General features: G+C 40.6%; 1 protein-coding gene across 1 annotated transcript in view; it reads right to left on the bottom strand.

Moving 5' to 3' along the window:
* The window catches only part of FRMPD4 (FERM and PDZ domain containing 4), a gene marked incomplete at both ends in the record, with an annotated part of 304,338 nt that overhangs the window by 47,782 nt on the left and 237,195 nt on the right, over nucleotides 1-19,361 (bottom strand). The gene's annotated exons all lie outside the window — the stretch shown is intronic.

Here is a 19,361-nt window from a genome sequence, read left to right as displayed (position 1 = left end):
ACTTCACTCACAGTGCTGCTGCTGCCTTGCTGTAAGTCAGGGCAGTGTCCTTGTCCGAGCAGATGCCTGAAGAGCTCTTCCTTTACTGGCCCTGGATAAAAAATCCCAGGTGTCCCAAAGGCGACGCATGTTTTGGTGGCTTGCATCCAAATTCATTGGCTACACAAAGCCAGCCACTGGAGATGCTTATGGATCCCTACAGCTACGTTACGCTGACTTTAGACCTGCCACTCCTTTGATCTCCCTCCCTGGAAATAAAAGGAGTGGCAGGCTGCCCCAGCTGCCCCTCAAGCTCACCATGAGGAGCAAGGGCAGAAGAGACAGCTCCTCTCCAACCTGTGGTCTTTTTTTCCTGTCTCCTGGGCTGGGAAATATTCCAGCTCCTTCAGATGCCACCTACCTCCCGTTCATCTACCAAGAAGTACTTTGGAAAATTATACTACTCTGGAAACATGTAAGTCCTTCCCCTTTGCAGAATAAGGGTGAGATCTCACACAGAATCATTCCTATGCACTACAGCGGGGAAGGTGGAAGAGAAAGGGGAAGACAATGGTAAGTCTATGATTTCCACTTGAAGAATCCATATTATATATATTCATTAAGGAGATCTTTGATTACATGTATGGCCAATGAATGGGAGATAATGTTGTAGGCTACAGTGTGCTGGAGAGAAGAGAGGAAAACAGGAACCTGTAGGTTCCTGTTGTGCTGCTTTTCAAGGGAAAAAAAAAAAAAGACCAGAAGTTACCAAGAGTGTTCAGGACTGTTAGGGGATGTGTAGAAAAATGAAGGGAGGAAAAAAATGCTTATGCTTTTTCTAATTAAAAGGGTTGTAGAAATAAATCTTCCCCAAGAGAGAATATTCTGTAAACAAGTCATTGTGTGGTCTCTCTGACCTTTCTCTGAAACAACTGGGGCTGGTCCTATCAGATACAAAATGCTGGAATAAATGGACTTTGGATCTGATTTGGTCTGGTGGTTCCTAAATTATTGTATTCCCCTTCCAAGTGATTAATTGGTTTCATAAAAGCTTGTGATAATGCTCACATTGAGAGGTTACCCAGTACACACAGTACTGACATTTTTGGTTGACATTTGCTTCTTATCAAAGTTCTAAACTTCAGCAATCACCACTGAAATATCTGTTACATGGAATGTACCTGTAAGTCCTGAACCTAATCACCTTTCTCTGCACAAAATCCTTAGCTCAGGAAGGAATAGGATTTCACTGCAAAACACATTAAAATAAGTATTGTAAAGAAGGGTGCTATGAATTAACCACATATTTTGGTTTACTTATTTAAGCTCTATTTTAGTAGGTAAGAATTTGAAATAGGGAAACATTTCTGGTTCAGCCTGCTTTAGGTTTCCAGCTCTAACACTGTACTGAGGGCTAGAAAATTAAACCAACTAACTTAAGGACAGTAAAAACAAAAACATGAAAAATAATGAAATTTGATTTAAAAAACTTTTCTGTTATTACTATTATTATTACCATTATTATTACTGCAAAGAAGGGAGTGATGATGCATATGAAGGTAGTTCTTATGATCTATCAGGTAAATGGTTAAACTACCGTACCACTTGTGAGAAAGAGGATGAAGACAAAAGTAGCAGAGGAGATGTGGCAAAAGGCAGCTCTCCTGGGCATGTTCTCCCTTCCCTCCCCCTCTAACCTCTTTTTGTAGTAAAACAGCCTCAGGAAAAAGAAGATGAACTGATTTATATCAGAAACTTTATCTCAGTACTGTCAAACTCATGCATTAAATAATGGTGTATCAAAGTTTACCATGACTTAAAAGCCATGACGCCAGCTATCATAAACTGTGGATCTTCTGTCTTCTCATTTTTGGTCTTTCAAAGCTCATGATTTTCAGCTCTTTCTGCAATCAACAGCACTGGGCTCTCAAACAAGACTGGGATTTTGACCCTTTCACAGGAATGCCACGACTCATAACAACAGTTTAATTTGGACTTACGAGAGAAATACAGTGAAAGGACTTCCAACTGCCTTCTATTGTTCAGTAACTACATAAAAAATATCCACTGTTGTTTTCTCTTGTAGCTACAATGCAAAGTCGAAGGCTGCTATTGCAAGCTACAGCAGCCCTTCGCTGCACCCCATGCACCTCTGCACCCTGCCCCAGAGACGCTGATGTGAAATCGGTGCAAACAAAGGGTGATGAAGTGAAAAAATGGGAGCAAAGCCGGTGCATAGACCATCCTACTGAGGCACAAAACAACCACAAAACTTTTTTAAAGCTCTACATGGTTTCATTTATTTGCAACCGTCATTTATTGTCATTTTTAGAGACTCATAAAACCTAACTCACTAAAAACTCCTCCACTGTCTCGCTCCTCTGTGGTTTTGTTTTGCAATATACAGCATTACCTTAACAATGGGTTTGGCCTACTTGAAATATCTAATTTTCACTTTGTGTTTTCTGAAGCCCTTGGTAAGCACCCAGTTTCAGAGAAGGGAGAGTGGTGGGAAAGTGAAAGGAGAGAATTAGGGAGAGTGATGGGAAAGGGATCTGCACTGGCTGGCATGGGTAGCCACCAGGAACAGCATGTCACAAAACCATTCCTTGAATTACCCTAGATCAAACAGGTAAATGCTTTCTTAAAGTGTGCCATTCCTCCATTTGACAGCAATATCTTAAATAAACTGGCAGGCTACAAGTAGAGCCACTACAAGTAATCCATGGGGTAATCCATAAACAGCCTGATCCAAATCCCCCTGAAACCCATCAAATGATTTCCACCATCTTCAGCAGGCTTTGGATCGGACCCATTTTGCTGGAGGATGAACATCGCTCCGTAGTTCCCAAGAAAACTAAGCACAGGTGGCAAAGCGACACCTCTCCTGTCGCTTTTAAGAGATCTTTGTCAAATGTTTCCCTTAACAAAGTCTTAAAGAAGTAGCCACTTCTTCCCAGAAAGCAAAGGATAAGTACTTCTAGAAACAGGCAGTATACATGTTAGCATTTACAGTTATGGACACATCATTTATAGATTCAACATACAGAATATTAATCATATTCAGAGCTGTCTCTAAACAAAAATTAAAATGGGCATCATTCTCTGTGCTTGCAAAACCAAATCCATCATCTATCTCAGGTAGATAAAAATAATTAATTAACGAAGCTGTAGAATTGCTTTATTTGCATTTGACTGTTTAATGGGCAGGAGTTTTAATAGACCTGGCACTGGCAGGATAGGGGGAAACAGCACTATCACTACCACTGTAGCGTGTTTAATAATTGTAAAATGCTGCATTTTGTTACTCTATTTACCATAATAACAGTATTGTTAAACAGCTATCATAACAAATGTATTTTTGACTGAAAAGCCACTGACGCTTGTCTTTATAAATTAAGCTAGGCATAAAAATCCATGTCTATAATGATATTACTTTCTTCAAAATAACAGAACAGTGCATTGGTGCTGCACTATGAGCAGCAACCGGTATCCTACTGGGAAATTCATATTATCCTGCCTCATGCATCAGATATCTAAATGAATGGCCTTGGCAAGAGCTTTTTTTTTTTCCTTCATTGTTAATGACATATATGCAAAAGCACTGTAATTATTCTAAAGCAGCAGCTGAAGGAAAAACTCTCATGGAGATATTGCTAATCTGTCATGAAGAGAGTACTATGAAGACAGCAGGCAATTCAAAATCTCAATATTTTTTGCTTGAGACAATTTAACTGTTCAGAAGCATCTATCAAGCACTTATACAAGCACATATTGGAATAGTTTTTTAAAGTTTACTATTTACTCAATAGACAATTTCTATGAAATATATGGAGTGTAATATATGAATACATTTTTAAAATGTGCAGTAAAGCAGCTATTCAAAGTACCTACTGCATGCTGCCCTTTGGTAAAATGTCATCTTTCTAATCAAGACATTAGGAGTAATTAATCCCTACTGTAAATAAACTGTTGCCCAAATAAAAACTCTTAGATCTGTAAAGCCTATCAGATTAAGGCACTTATGCCATACTCATCACCACAGCACAACCAAACCAAATTGTTATTTCTTCTTACTGTTTCTGACATTCAGAGCTATACTTGCCAAAACAGAACTTTTCCAAGCATTCAATGCAGAAAAAAAATTAGTACTAAAAGCTGAAGGAAACACACTGTAAACTGTGTATGTTCAGTACTGTGTACCAGAGAATTAACTGCTTATCATGCAGCATTTGACTTCCACTCAAAAAACAGCTCACTCGCTCCAGCAAAATAATGCACACCTCAAAAAAAAAAAAAAAAAAAATCATCAAAAAAAGAAGTAATGTCCTGCATAGCGTCAGTATCTGGTGAGGCTGCAAGGCAGGAGAACACATCCAGCTGTAGGCAAGGCTTTGAAAGACACACTGCGTGATAAGTGCAGGTAGGCAGAACATGGGGATGGGTGATAGCAAGCAAGTGCCCAAGAGCAGAAAGTTACTGCTGGAAGATTGGGCTACTCGCTTTGCCACCTTCCCAGAAAAGCCTCACCTTCCCACTAGGGGCTGATAATCCCACAGGGACTGAGCACAGCTTTTTGAGCTGCTCATAGTCAGAATTCAGGTATGAGACAGGGCAGTCTTATTACTCCTGTGCATTCAAAGATCCTAAGACGAACACACAACTTACAGCTGACTTCCTGCAAAACACAAACTCCCCCACTAACCACAGTTGGTAGATGTTTTGTGAAGGCCTTAACTTCTACCAGAGCTACAGCACATCTTTCCAAACAGATATAAGATTCTCATTTAAAGAGTTGAAATGACGGAGAATGACCACAGCTCGCTCGCTCTCATCTCTCTCGGTGTCACCAGCTGCAGTTTCTTAGGGCTGGACTGTACTTTTCTACCAAGCTGAAGAGGTGCCTGCTATCCAAGTTCTTCCTTGTTTGGATGTCCACGTTCAGATAAAGCCATCTTGATCTCTCCTGCAATAACCTAACTAGGCTGAGCTTCTTATGTCTCTCATAAAAGGGACAACTTCTGGGTCATTTTTGCTGCTCCTCCCAAACTACGTCCGCTTACCGGCACACTTTCAGGAATGGATAGCACTGCAGATCTTCTATGGTTATATATAAAGTTTATATTGCCTCCCTATTCCCACTTGATAGTCTTTTCCTTTTTATATCCTTTTTATATTCATTCTGTTAGCTACAACGTACTGCTCTGAAAGGTCAGATTCAATTAATTATTTAATGCAATGGCAAGCTGAGGCACGAAATGCTGCCTCTTAACAGCCTCTGGTAGTTTCATCCTAGGCTGAGCTTCAGTTCTGCGAGCCAAGGGGATCAAGACAGGAAGGCTCACGAGGCTTTAATTCACTTGCTCCGAGCAACAGGCACATCCACCCTGTGCATCACCTTGGCCAGGCTTCTTCTGAAGCAAAACTTTTAATACTAGAGGCCATATTCAACACACTGCGCTGTGAAATAGCACCTGCCTCGCAATGCCAGCGCACAACTGGCATTTCCCTAAATTTCTGAACTTCTGGAATTTGGCCAGCTATTGCCACGTGACAGTGGTGCCATCAGCTAGAGGTGGGAAGACCCAGCGTGAGGTTACTGCAACCCCACACTGCACAGTTAACTACAAGACAGCAGGCACCACAGGATTTCTTTGAGGCTGCTCTACCAAATGCTATGCATCATCAACAGCTTCCAAGGAAGTCAGCCCACAAAGACTGGACTGTGAAGGAATGCCATCCCCCAGCCAAAATGCACAACAGATAGCAGGACTGTCTCTGAGAGGCAGGCACCATGTATGTTAACCTTCACGCCCTATATGTAACCTTCTCCCACAATCTCCTCAATCACCTCCCCTTTCCAGTTCATCTTTCTTCCTTGATCTTACAGTCCCATTCCCCAAAGGTCCCTCTGCACCATGCCCATGCAGGCTCTCAGCACAGGGGTTGGAGAGCATGCTCTTGCAGGTCCTGAGCTCCACCACTCTCTTGGCCAAGACATGTTTCTGCCTGCTCAGGAGCTGACCACTGCTCTTTCAGTGCACAGTGCTGTGGGCTGGAGTCAGATGAGGATGAGTACATGGCCCCTATCAGAGGGCAGATGTGGTATTTGGTCCACAGCCCCAGTGGGTGGATAACTGGGCTTCATAACGCACCAGCAGAAGTTTTCTGATGATACAGCCCCCCAGATTCTCCCCTAGTAAACTCCTGGAAGTACAAGAGTCCGTTGCACTCCAGCGGATACACCATAAGGACAGAAAAAGCTGAGAGGTTTTGCTTCAGGATAGTGAGGGTGACTCAGTATCCTAAGCAGTATTTCTGCTCCATCTGGAACAACGTAAGGCACCTGGAGGACAGGGAGGTGCTTCGAGACAGCCAGCATGGCTTCATCAAGGGCAATTCCTGCCTGACCAACCTAGTGGCCTTCTATGATGGAGTGACTACATCAGTGGACAAGGGAAGAGCTACGGATGTCGTCTATCTGGACTTCTGTAAGGCCTTTGACATGGTCGCCCACAACATCCTTCTCTCTAAATTGGAGAGATATGGATTTGATCGGTGGACTGTTTGGTGGATGAGGAACTGGTTGGATAGTCGCATCCAGAGGGTAGTGGTCAAAGGCTCAATGTCCAGAAGAAGAACAGTGACAACTGGTGTCCCTCAGGGGTCAGTATAGGGACCAGTACTGTTCAATATCTTCATCAATGACATAGACGGTGGGATCGAGTGCACCCTCAGCAAGTTTGCAGATGACACCAAGCTGAGTGGTGCGGTTGACGCCTGAGGGAAGGGATGCCATCCAGAAGGACCTGGACAAGCTCAAGACGTGGGCCCATGTGAATCTCATGAGGTTCAACAAGGCCAAGTGCAAGGTCCTGCACCTGGGTCAGGGCAATGCCCAGTACCAATACAGGCTGGGGGATGAAAGCATTGAGAGCAGCCCTGTGGAGAAGGACTTGGGCATACTGGTGGACGAAAAGCTGGACGTGAGCCAGCAATGTGTGCTTGCAGCCCAGAAAGGCAACTGTGTCCTGGGCTGCATCAAAAGAAGCGTGGCCAGCAGGTTGAGGGAGGTGATTCTGCCCCTCTGCTCTGCTCTGGTGAGACCCCACCTGCAGCATTGCGTCCAGCTCTGGGGTCCTCAACACAGGAAGGACATGGACCTGTTGGAGAGGGTCCAGAGGAGGGCCACAAAAATCATCAGAGGGATGGAGCACCTCTCCTATGAAGACAGGCTGAGAGAGCTGGGGTTGTTCAGCCTGGAGAAGAGAAGGCTGTGGGGAGACCTTATTGCAGCCTTTCAGTATTTAAAGGGGGCTTAGAAGAAAGATGGGGACAAACTTTTTAGTAGGGCCAATAGCGATAGGACAAGGGGTAATGGTTTTAAACTAAAAGAGAGTAGATTCAGACTAGGTATAAGGAAGAAATTTTTTACAATGAGGGTGGTGAAACACTGGAACAGGTTGCTCAGAGAGGTGGTAGATGCCCCATCCCTGGAAACATTCATGGTCAGGTTGGACGGGCCTCTGAGCAACCTGATCTAGTTGAAGACGTCCCTGCCCATTGCAGTGGGGTTGGACTAGATGGCCTTTAAAGGTCCCTTCCATCCCAAACCATTCTATGATTCTATTCTAAAATACTGACATGCTTAGTTTGTCAGCCTGAAGTACCAGCCTTGCCTTGGATCATGCTGACCTCCAGCTCTGCCCTCCTGAAGTCCTCAACATTTCACAGGAGCTGTAGCTCCACCTGTTGCTGCCTGACTTCCAAAAGCCTCATGACACCCACAGCCTCTCCCGTGGGTGAGGCATTCCCCAAAGGGAGCAAATTAACTGTATTAGGTATCTTTAGAAAAATGTATGCAGCATATATACATATATCCATAGCTAATCTGTATATGCTATGAACACTAATATTCTAAAAAAAAACCCATAAAACTAGTAATACTCATAAAATGATAAGGGTTATAAAAAACCCCCTATGTTCACATCATTCTCTATTTTAACATCAATTTTCCTAGTAAAACAGAAATGAGACAGGAGTTTCTAATACTGGAGAGAATCACAATGATGTCAGAATTGGCGCTTTTGTCACTTTTAGGTAGAGATACAGGAAATATTTCAAATAAATATTTTAAAACCCTCGAACACAACTCACCTTATAACAGATTGGCTGTACAAACCATATAAAATGTCATGATAAGGGTTTGGTTTAAATGAGCTGCAGAACCTCAGGTTCTTGTTTCTAAGTAACGCACACATCCCAAATCCATGATAACAAAGCTTTACGAATCACATTCCTCTTTCTGTCTGCACGTACATACAAACATATGCAAATGCATACATACAAATGCAGAAAACATACTATGCATAAGACATACTGCATGCTTATGATATGTTATTTGTCCAACAAACAGCCCTAAGACATTAGCAAACTGTTTCCTCAGTCTATGTACCTCAGAGCATAAACAATACACCCTCCTCTTTCTCCAACAAAAAAATGGTTGCAAAAGAGTGTGTTGAGTTTCCCTTCACTCTCATTTGTCAGTATGTGGCATAGTTCCTTCCTTAAACCCACGGCAGTTTGTATGAATTATTAATGAACTCAACAAGCCTGCTGGACACTGTAACATGACTATAATTGATGTAGAACACTAAGAAATTGTTTCAATACGTTTTAAGGAGAAAAAAGTGGTATCTTTACTAAGGCATTTGTTCTAATATTTAATTAAACGCTTTGAACACAAACAAAATTTCAGATAAAATGCAGAACAAAAGGGAATTTCTCGTCACAAAAGTATAATTTCCATGTAAAACTGAGCAGTAAGGAGAATGACACAAGATAAAAATTAAAAAGAAACTGGACTGCAAACTCAATTAATGAATAGTTTTAATTTTTTTCCTGTCTTCCAAAATGGAGAGTTGTTGCTGTTATTCTTGATAAACTCTCAGGCAGATGATATTTTCCTTTTAAGTCTCAGGCACACTGTAATGACGCATAGAAAAGAATATTGAGCAGGAAGACAATGTATGGAACAAAGATTTCAGTGCAACGATTAAACCTCATGACTCCTACGGATTTTATGAAATACAGATGACCTCAAGGATTTTAAACTGCTATAGCAACCAGTTTTCTTCTCTAGAAGAACTGCCTTTTTGCATATTGCTTTCTGAGTAACAGACCTGCTGAAAAGTGATCATCATAAAATGGGTAAGTCCTATGATACAAGATGACAAGACCTTTGCCTCTCCTGGAGTCTTGTTTGATTCATAAGCTGAACAAATTTGGTTTTAACTAAACCTCCAACCAAGCTGGATTACTTTATTTAACAATATAGACGGTGGACTGCAGGGATTTTCCCTTGTGCAGTCAGTAAAATACATTAAGCTTTAGTCTGCATGAAGCGGAATAAGAGCTAACAGAACAATTAACATTTCAGCACATAGTACGTAAGAAATATGCCTTTGGGGTAGCAGAGATTGATGGCAATCTGGGTTTATCTCTGCAGTCTCTGTTTTGGTATTTGCAGTCTCTATTTTTATATTTCTTTCTTCTTGGTTTCTCAGCACCAGTTTCTCTTGGTTTCTCAGATGAAGACAAAGTAAGACTAAGACCAACATCTTTTGGAAGCCACCCGCTGTGAAATACACGATTCATCCTTCCCCTATTACTGTTGCTGCTTCCAGGAGGTCTGTGAAGACTTGGATGTTTCAAGTCAAGCAAAAAGTCAAACAGACAATGGTATCTTTGGGAAAAAGACTAAGAAAAGCTGAAGTGGAAGCTAAAATGCTTCTCTTACACTATCCTTCATGCGTTGCTTGTAATAAATTACAGATGATCAATTGTCACATCAGAAATCAAACCGGGAAGAGTTGACTAATAAATCTCACAGAAATCTACCATGTTAAGCTGCCTTTTGAAGCATTCAATATTTTTTAAAGGTGAATTTATGTAGCCATTTTTATTTTCTACTAGTTTTTTTATCAGAGCCTTTTTTTAATGAGAAACTGTTTTTGTCCTTCGACCTTCCACTGTGACCCAGAGTCATCCCAATCAGTGGTAATATTTAACTGAAGAATCTCACTTTGGGGACTAATGAGTTAGAATACCTAAAACCGTTCCCCTTCCCTTTTAAATAACCTTCTGATTGTGCATATCAGATAAAGTCAGATGCAGATACTCAGTCTCTTGGCAATTTTGGGAGTCCTTTTTGGCTGTACTGTTGCTAAATTAAAAATATGATCTAATTCTGTGTTCTAAGTTTTCTAGTCCATCAACCAACACAGAAGTCCCTACAACATTTCTATTCCAATTACCTTATACTATCAACTGCTAAGAGAGACTCTGAGTCACAAAATTATTCTTATTGGAGGGAAGCAGGAAAGAGAAAGGACTTGCTAATGACAATCTTAAGCCTTTTGATCTTATTTCTCAATATTTTTGAAAAAGCTTCCAAAAGAAAAATTAGGCCTTGCCAACATAAAAAGAGTCATAAAAATTTAAAGTCAACTGCACTGAGAGCCAGATCCAATTTTCTTACAACACAATTAAGTCTAGATATCTCTGAATCAAAAAGAAGTTTGGATTGGGAGAGTTTTGTCAGACTAGTATTCAGCTAGGTACTTCTCATCTCTATTTTTATGGTTTTCCAGCTCCATAGACAAACTACAAGTTACTGGTGTCGAGCACGGTCACCCCCACATGCCTTCAGCTGACTGAAAGGCACCATTGCTGTCAGAGCAGGGATATGAACTGGAAGGGTAGCGATAGCCATTGTAATTGGACCCTAATGTTATGAGGGACAGCCACCTTATGGGCGCACACAGCTTCAGGAGGCACCATTCTTCATTTTATTCTACTTAATAGAGTAAACGTAGTCTGGGAAGTAAATAGGATTATGATACTAAAAACTAACTCTGAGAGTCAGGAAGCCAGAAAGACACAGCATCAGCACGCCAAAGAGCCAGAGAAAGGTCTTGCCGTCTTCAGGAAATCCTGAATCAGCTTTCCATTATACAATTCATTAAAATGATACCAATGGACCATGAGCTACCAAGACCTCTCCATAACACTTTGCTCTGAGTAGAGTTTTACGCATTTCCCAGTCACTCTCCTTATCTCCTTCCCACCCCAGGGAGTGCTGCTTCCACCTTGACAGGGAAAAAAAGTGCTCCTTTAACTGCAAACATGGGCTTACACCACCACTCAACATGCCAGCTGCCCACAGTATCTAAGCAGCCCCAAGGAGAAGGGCTTAAGACCTCCATTTATTTATATTTTCCAATTACATGGTTCAAGATTTTTTAAAAGCTATTCATTTTTGCATTTTTCCCCCTCCATTCTCACTGTGCTATAAAAAAATACATAGCCACCACACTAACAGTTATGCTAGCTTTATTTTCTCCAATTTGACAAACAGATGAGTTTTTGTAAAATGCACAAAACCCTTCAAATACAGACACTGCCAGGAGCTTCTACAGAACTGACAGCTAAAGACTAAAGGTATTTCAAATTCATGAAACTATACAAGACATTGCAAATCGGTCACAGTCTTTTCACCCTCCTCTCTCAACAGTTTAAATTACCTTTTACATTTCCTATGAGCACTGGTGTGTATGAAACTGCCACTCCCAAAACAGCATTCCTTAAAAACAGGAGATTAAAATCTTTCTGCCTTTCCCTGATACAAGGCACCTGTAGCAGACACAACCCTCGGAGGGTCAACTTAGAAAATCATAAAAATACCATATCAACCAAAAAAATACCTCCCAGCTCTTGACATCGCCTTTGCCATCTTTCTATCAAAATCCAGCATTTGGGTATAATTCATAGTAACTACAAGCCTTTTGCTTGATACTGCCATCTAGCTTTCAGTCTTTTGAAGAAGTATTTCTCTGTCATCCTGAAGCTATTTAAGGCAGCAGATAAAAACCAGTTAATTTCTGTGACCCAAGTGTCCAGCACTGTCTCAGGATACAAGGGAATGCTGATGCCACCGCCGTCCACATTGCGTGTAACACAAGCCTTCACAAAGCATCACAGGCTTTATATCACGCAACTATCCTATCTTCTCAAAAATGGCTATGTTTTCCATTACAATAGCTTCATTAACTGATGCGTACATGCCAAATCAGTCAGCAACTGACTGGCAGGATGAGGGAGTCGTAAACTTCCCAGTGAGGGCAGCCACGCACTTTGGGAAGGGCAGGGCTGCTCTCTGAGTTCTGTGCACGCGGTGCTGAAGGCACTTCTGTCATCTTCATGCTTCACAGCCACTCCTTGCTGGCAGCCCCAGACGCACAGCACAATCCTCTCCTGTCAGCCCATACTGCTTCTCCCAGTGCAGAAACTGTTCTGCCGAGACTGGCGCTTCCCAAGCAAGTTCCTGAAGCTGTCTCTGTCTTGTCTTCCTCCCTGTTTTCTGCTTTCTGCTGATTAAACTGCTCCATATCAAAGCGCTTGTCTTGTATAAGTGCAGTTGTCCTGTAGTAATGTCCTCAAGGCATCCACATAAACCACACAATATTCAAGTACCAACAGCACAATGTGGAGGGCTGGCTTGCCCTATATAATCTTTTACGATTTGGAAATGTCATTGCAAAAGAGACAGATAATGAGGTTGGGAAAGAGAAACCATGAGATTTCTGTAGTTTGACGCCTCCTCTCTAACCTTCCCCGCCCCAAACACAGAACATGAGATTTTTAGGTACCTCCTGCTACATATTCCAGCAGGAAGTAATCCTTTGATGCATGGGGCTTGCAGCGACAGCACAAAGAAGGATAAACATCTATTGCAGAGCATACAATATAGAGGAAATCCATCATGTGGAAGGGTTAATCATAATAAGCTCAAAGCTGGGTGTTCATTTGTATGGCTTTACATGGAAACAATTACTTTGAAACGTCCACTCAGCGCATCTGGCTTCAAAGCAAATCCTCCGTGCAGACAAGCCAGTGCTTTTGTTTAGTTGTATGAGAAGCGGTAAGCCTGCTTGTCAGAACAAGCTAATGAAAGCAACATTTGCTGGCTCACATCTGAAGAAGGCATTTTGTAAAGGTGCTTGTGTTTTGGGCACAGCTGTTGCACATCTCTGTCCATACCCTTGCATTCAGTTACCATAAAGCAACTTGTTACAGAACAGCTGACCTGAAATTCATCACAGCTGACTCCTCTTTCTAGAGGATAACAGAGTAAGATGATGACACAACACTTCAACCAGATGACACATCAAGCCTTGGAATTTCAAAAAGACCCTAGACTTGCTAACTCCAAGGGGCATCCACCATGGTGAACATGAAAAGAAACTTATAAATTAAGTTCACAGCACTCCAAACGTTTGAATTATTGAGCTAATAAAATAATAATAATAATAATAATAAAACCTGTCTAAACCATGTCAGCCAACTTTCTGCTAAGAACAGAGCAAGGATATGAGACTGCATGCTTTCACAGATATAATGGATTTAAAAGAGAACAATTTCCATAGTTGGTATTGATTTTAACAATAACAAGTAATATCTCTCTACAGCTTTTAACTCAGCTTAACTCTTACAGGCCTTTGAAAAGGTGGGCAAGCATTTGTGAAACCATATTACAGATTAATAATTAAAATCTAGAGAGATCTGAATTAGCTCTCAATATATTAACTCAAGTATCAGAAGCACCTCACCACGGCAGCCAAGAAAAAAGGTAGACAATACTAAATCTGTGCTCTCTCAGTTAGATTGCAGCAGCTGATTTAAAGAATGTAACTTATCTCTGTATTATGTTGCAGAAACACCTCAAAAGGTAGGAGATATACATCTAACAACACCCCTCAAGTCAGACAGGAACGGAGTTCTCATATCCTGACTCCCAGCTCTATGCTTGGGCCAGCTGATTGGAGGTAGCTAATTAAATGCCCTGGCAGAAAGCTTATCTCCATTGACGTCACTTGTAAAACTTGTACAGATAATTTGGTCCAACATTTTGTCCCGCTGTTCAGCATTATCTATTTAAAAAACAAAACACTAGCAATTCATAGATCAAGGCCTGAAACAAAATGGGTATAGCCTCTGGACTGATATACCAAACTGGGAGTATAATGGAGTATCTTCAGATTAAAAGGTCCGCATGACTGGTTTTTCAGGAAAAGCAGGTTTCAAGATCCTTGGTTGCTAAGCAGTGTCATAACTAATGGCTTAATATGCTTGATTTTTTTTTCTCTGTGATGTTGATGCAGAAAGAATGTCTTTAATATTAAGTCCACCAAAATTGCTTGATCCAATATATGAAACAGTCTAAGCCTAGAGACAGAAATTACATTTGAAAAGTGGTATTTTCAGCTGCTGTGAGAAGACGATGATGACAGGCACGGCCACTGAGCTCCCTTTTGCGCTTGCGTTTAGCTGTGATGATGCAGAGAAGGCAAACTGGTCCCCTGACACACACAGAGTCAAATAGCAGCAACAGAATCCTCATCCACTCCCCGACGATGGTGAGAAGGGTCAGTATTGATTAAATTCATGTTAGCACTTAAAATGCAACATGCAGCCTGAAATCCTGGAGGGTTCCTTCTCTCCAGTCTTATGGTAATACAAAATTAAAACAGGAATTCTACTGCAGAATTGAAAGAATCCTCCAGATCCTCTTGATGAAAACTTGCTATGACATTAACTTGCCAAAGCAAGAGTTATTTCAGAAAGGTTTTTGAGTCATTTCTCTTAAATACAAAATAGAGCCAACAAGGAAGAAAAGCCCTTAATGAATTTCACCTTTTTCAGTTCTTGCTTTGCAATTAAAGTCTTTTAGTGGAATTCCACAGGACGTCAAATACTAATTTACTGCTGTTACAGTTTCAAGGAACGGACTAATCTAGCCTAATTTAGCAACCTAGAAGTCAGGTTTCTATTCTAAAATAGTTTTCTGTGCTCCTTCTTTAGTCAATGCATAAATAAAGCTTTCTGCAACAGGGTAGTTTATTCCAGAACAAGTATCTTGGATGGGTCACCCTCTTCAGGTGCTCATCTCTCCTCACAGGCTGCCTGGATAACTATTTTAATTGAAGTATGAACAAAATACCACTACCATGCCCAGCTCAGAGTTTGCTTTATGGGGTAAGCAGTACATCCGTGTGTCACTTAAAATTTCAGTAAAATATTTTGCTAAATAAAGACATTTTACATATGTTGGGATCCTTGTAGACTAATGCATACTCAGTACAATCTAAGATAATCCAGTCAGTCATTCATGTTATAGAAATTACCTATAAACATATTATAAGGCAAATTATTTGTTAGATGTATTTCGTTAAGTGTTTTAAAGGAAGGTTTGGTTGGTTAAACTGATTCCTAAAAAGATACAAAGTTAACATTAACCAATGATAATGAAATACATGTACCTCTGAACAACCAATTAATTGATACAGTACATTAACACACCTTCTAATGTTAGTTTTGCATTGTTGCTCACCTTCAAATAGGCAAAAAATTGCTACATTGTGCAATGACTTTAATGTTATCTCAAAGTACTTATTGTTAAATATGTGTGAAAAGCTTTAAGTCACAGAATCTGTATCAACAGTAAAAGAAAACCAAGATAAGTAGCTCCTGCCACAATTTTGAACCGACTGCACTTCAAATACATCTTCTTTCTTTAGTATTCTGTTTGCTTGCTCCTTGCCTGGACTGTAACCGTACATTTCGAAAACCGGGCTTGTTTCTTCCTCTTTTTCTAACTTCAATAACTTTCTATCTTGAATGGAACACATCTAGACTGCAGCCATAAGTGACGCTCATAATGGTGACCTCTCATTGTAAGGGAAACCATAAACATGACTTCTGGGTTTGTGCTTGAAAATAGCTCAGGAGAACATATTATGGTGCAAAAGCCACTGAACATTACCCAGAAATAACGAGTCCATATGTATTTTGTCTGCAAATCATACTGTATTCATATTTCTGCAACCTTGGCTTTCAAAGGACAACTTGAACACTAATTAAATGTTGCCAGTAAAGCACAGCCAAAAGAATTAGATGGATGAGAATGACCTACAGGGGATATTTATAATTAATATCCCTGATAATCTCCAGACCTGAGACCTCCTAGGATACAACAGCACCCTTCAACTCTTAAAAAACAAACCAAAATCTTTCACCAGGTTCCTGCTCAGTACCCGCTGGAGTCAGCAGAGGTGGCTTTAATACAGTTTTCTACTTAAGCAAGCTTATTGTCAGTAATGAATGTTTAGAAAGCCCCCACATAATTAAAATATTAAAATGCAATAAAGAGACAATGTGAAAAATTTTGCATTAAGTGCTCCCTTTATCTTCTTGCATTTTCCTGTAGTAAAACTGTTACGAAAAAGAGACTTTCTTAAAAGACCAGTCTAACTATTTCTAACCGTGTAGGAGTAAAAAGTACACAATGAATTTGGAGCTGATAGGAAAAGGGCTGAAGAAAAACAAATGATCTGAAAAAAATTGTTCTGACTTATTTTGTGGAAAATTTAGAAATAAAGCAAATTTGTTGCTCAGGGATGCACTTTTTCCTAATGATAAAAGATTTAACTGACATTTTTCAGATACCCTTCTTGGTGGACATTCTGAATCTTTTTTTATTTTTTGGATTTAAGACAGACTGTAGCAGAAATTCTCTTTTCCTTCAATAGCATAACTCTTTTCCTAAGTAAATGTCCTGACAATGTCTTCTTGGAAAACAATTAAATATTGCATTACACTAAAAACTCAGTTTAACATTCAAGGTTGACTTAACAGCTAACATTTGTGTATACTTTTGCTTGGAAGTTTTGAGTCTTGCTAAGCTTATGCTCATCTGGTTATGAAATCTGCCTTTTTCTTCTCATGCAGTTCGTTTTTTTTCTGTTTGGCATACTATGGTCTTTGTGTCTGTATTTTGAAAGCAGATTAATTTTTTCCACACTCGGCAATTATAAAGACAAATCGTTTTTTGACTTTACAAAAAGCTTTGAGGGAATGCTGCATAAAAATAGCCACAGAATTTCACATCATGAATATAAAATATACCTTGTTATACCTAATCAGCAAGAGATCATGCAATCACAGAAGAAATACAGTATTGGAATACCAACTTCTCATTGATGTGCTGCAGTGACCATGAGATGGTACAGTTTAAGATCCTGAGGGAAAGGAGGAACAGCAGTCCAAGCTAAAGAGTAGGCTTCAGCTTGTCCAGGGCACTGGTGGGCAAGGTCCTGTGGGATGCAGCTCTGAAAGGCCAGAGCCCAGTAGAGTCGGGTGATCTTCATGGAGAGCCTCCTTGAAGTACCAGAATGGTCTGCTCCAATCTGCAAGGAAACGGGCAGGCACAGCACGACACCAGTGTGGCTCCACAGGGAACGCCTGACCAAGACCCAGCACAAAATGGAAGCCAACCAGAGATGGAAATGGAGAGATGTTATTTAGGAGAAACAGAGAAGCCCCAGGCAGGAATGGAGTTTGCAAAGCTCAGCTGGCACTGAAACTGGTACAGGATGCGAAGAGAAACAAGAAGGGCCTCTACAGCTACATCAGTATTGAAAGCCAAGGGAAATATGAACTCGCTGCTAAATGGGGTGGCCAACCTAATGAAGGACAGTGAAAAGACTGAGGTACTTGATGCTTTCTTGGCTTTGGTCTTTAGTGGCAAGGTCTGCCACCCTGGTCCCTGAGCTTAGTGGCAGAATCTAGGGATCAGAGGTAGACAAAGACTGAATTAGGGATTGCTTAGGCAAGAGGGACACTCACAAGTTCATGGGCCTAGATGGGATGCATCTAAGGCTGCCGAGGGAGTTGGCTCATGTCTTGTAAAAGCTGCTCTCTATCATCTTTGAAAAGCCACTGGCTAAGAACTGAAACATCTGCCCAGTGTGGTTGTGAAATCTCCATCTTTGGAGATATTAAAAACTTGATTCAACAAGTGCTGAGCAGCCACATCTAACTTTGACACTAGCTCACTTTGAGCAAGAGGTTAGACTGGATGACCTCCAGAAATTCCACCTCAATTCTTCTATGATTTTGTGATTATGCCCATTGCCTAACATATGCATCTAAAACATACTCATTGGTGACCACAGATACCCTGCTACCAGCTGGAAAACAAGATTTCAAAATTGCTTCCATGCACACTGAATACTTAAAGCAAGTGTCTTCAAAGTTGCAGATCTATCCAACCCATATGAAAATCTTCTATTATACAGAAGGGATTGATTATTTCATTGGTGTAAACAATTGCTTCTGCTATCGTGTCAGGAGTGCACAGTGACAGTGTCTAATCATCCCAGGTGCCCTCACTGGCATGAAAAGAAAGCTCTTCATTTCAAATGCTGTAATATACAACCCCAATACATTTCACTCTTAGTCTCATCAAAGAATGAATCTCTGTCAAAGTCCTAATGGTAGATAGATTTTGAGAGCAGAGGTAGATCTACAGTGTAAGAAAAGTGTCACCAAAAGCTTCTCCTGGAATGCAACAACACTTAATTTAAGGCACTACCTATGGAGTCAAAATAATTGGGAAGGGTGACATTCTTATTTAGTTTCTCATTTGAAGGCAGACAGAGAATCAGCCACACACTAAACTCAGTTTGTCTCAGGCCTAATCAGTCTATTTTCCTTGTTGTTATTACTACATATTGCTGGCAGCAGAGAAATGAGATAGAGATCCTAATTCTGATTACTCAGATATCAGAGAATCAGGGAAAGAATGAAGACTGCAATACAATCGCTTTGTGAAGAAACAAAGACATCAAAAATGAGTTTAAGACCTGTTTGTGAGGCTTATGCTGATGGTCAATACAGAGCATAGGACTGAAATTTATTAGGATGAGGACAGTTCCTGCAGTTCATGAGGTCTCTGTCACAAAAAACATGAGTGTCAAAGCCCCTTCTTAATGTGCTGTGTTTCTGTTAGTTGACTTCCAGATTAACACTTTTTTTTAAAAATCTGAAAATGTATTTGTCCAAACCCACCTAACACAGATAAAGGCATCAGTGTTGCTGGCATCTTTATACCATTTCTGTATCTCCTTTGGAAGTTTAATTCACAGCTGAATCCCCAGCAAAGGAGCACCCATTTGCTCAAATTGTGATCTGCAAGAGGAGTACAACTATCATGGCACCTCCTGCCCAAATTTCTGGAAGCAAATGTGACTTTTCAAAATTACATGGGTAACACTGACAACACTGACAGCTACCAGTTCTGAGGAGAGGTACCTGCACAGTTAAAACCCGAGTATCTCCCAGGAATTGACTAGACCTGCCAATTCAGAGTTTACACCAATGAGAAGGAAAATACAGAAACAAAACTGGTGTCCAGCAACCAGGCTACTGTAATTTAAAATAGTCATTTTTATGTTTAATTTTTTAATTACTAGTCATTTTTC

This window comes from Platalea leucorodia, assembly GCF_965183815.1.
Source record: "Platalea leucorodia genome assembly, chromosome: 2".
NCBI lineage: Eukaryota > Metazoa > Chordata > Aves > Pelecaniformes > Threskiornithidae > Platalea > Platalea leucorodia.
The sequence above is the reverse complement of the archived record's forward strand: the minus strand, read 5'-3'. Positions and strand labels throughout refer to the sequence as shown.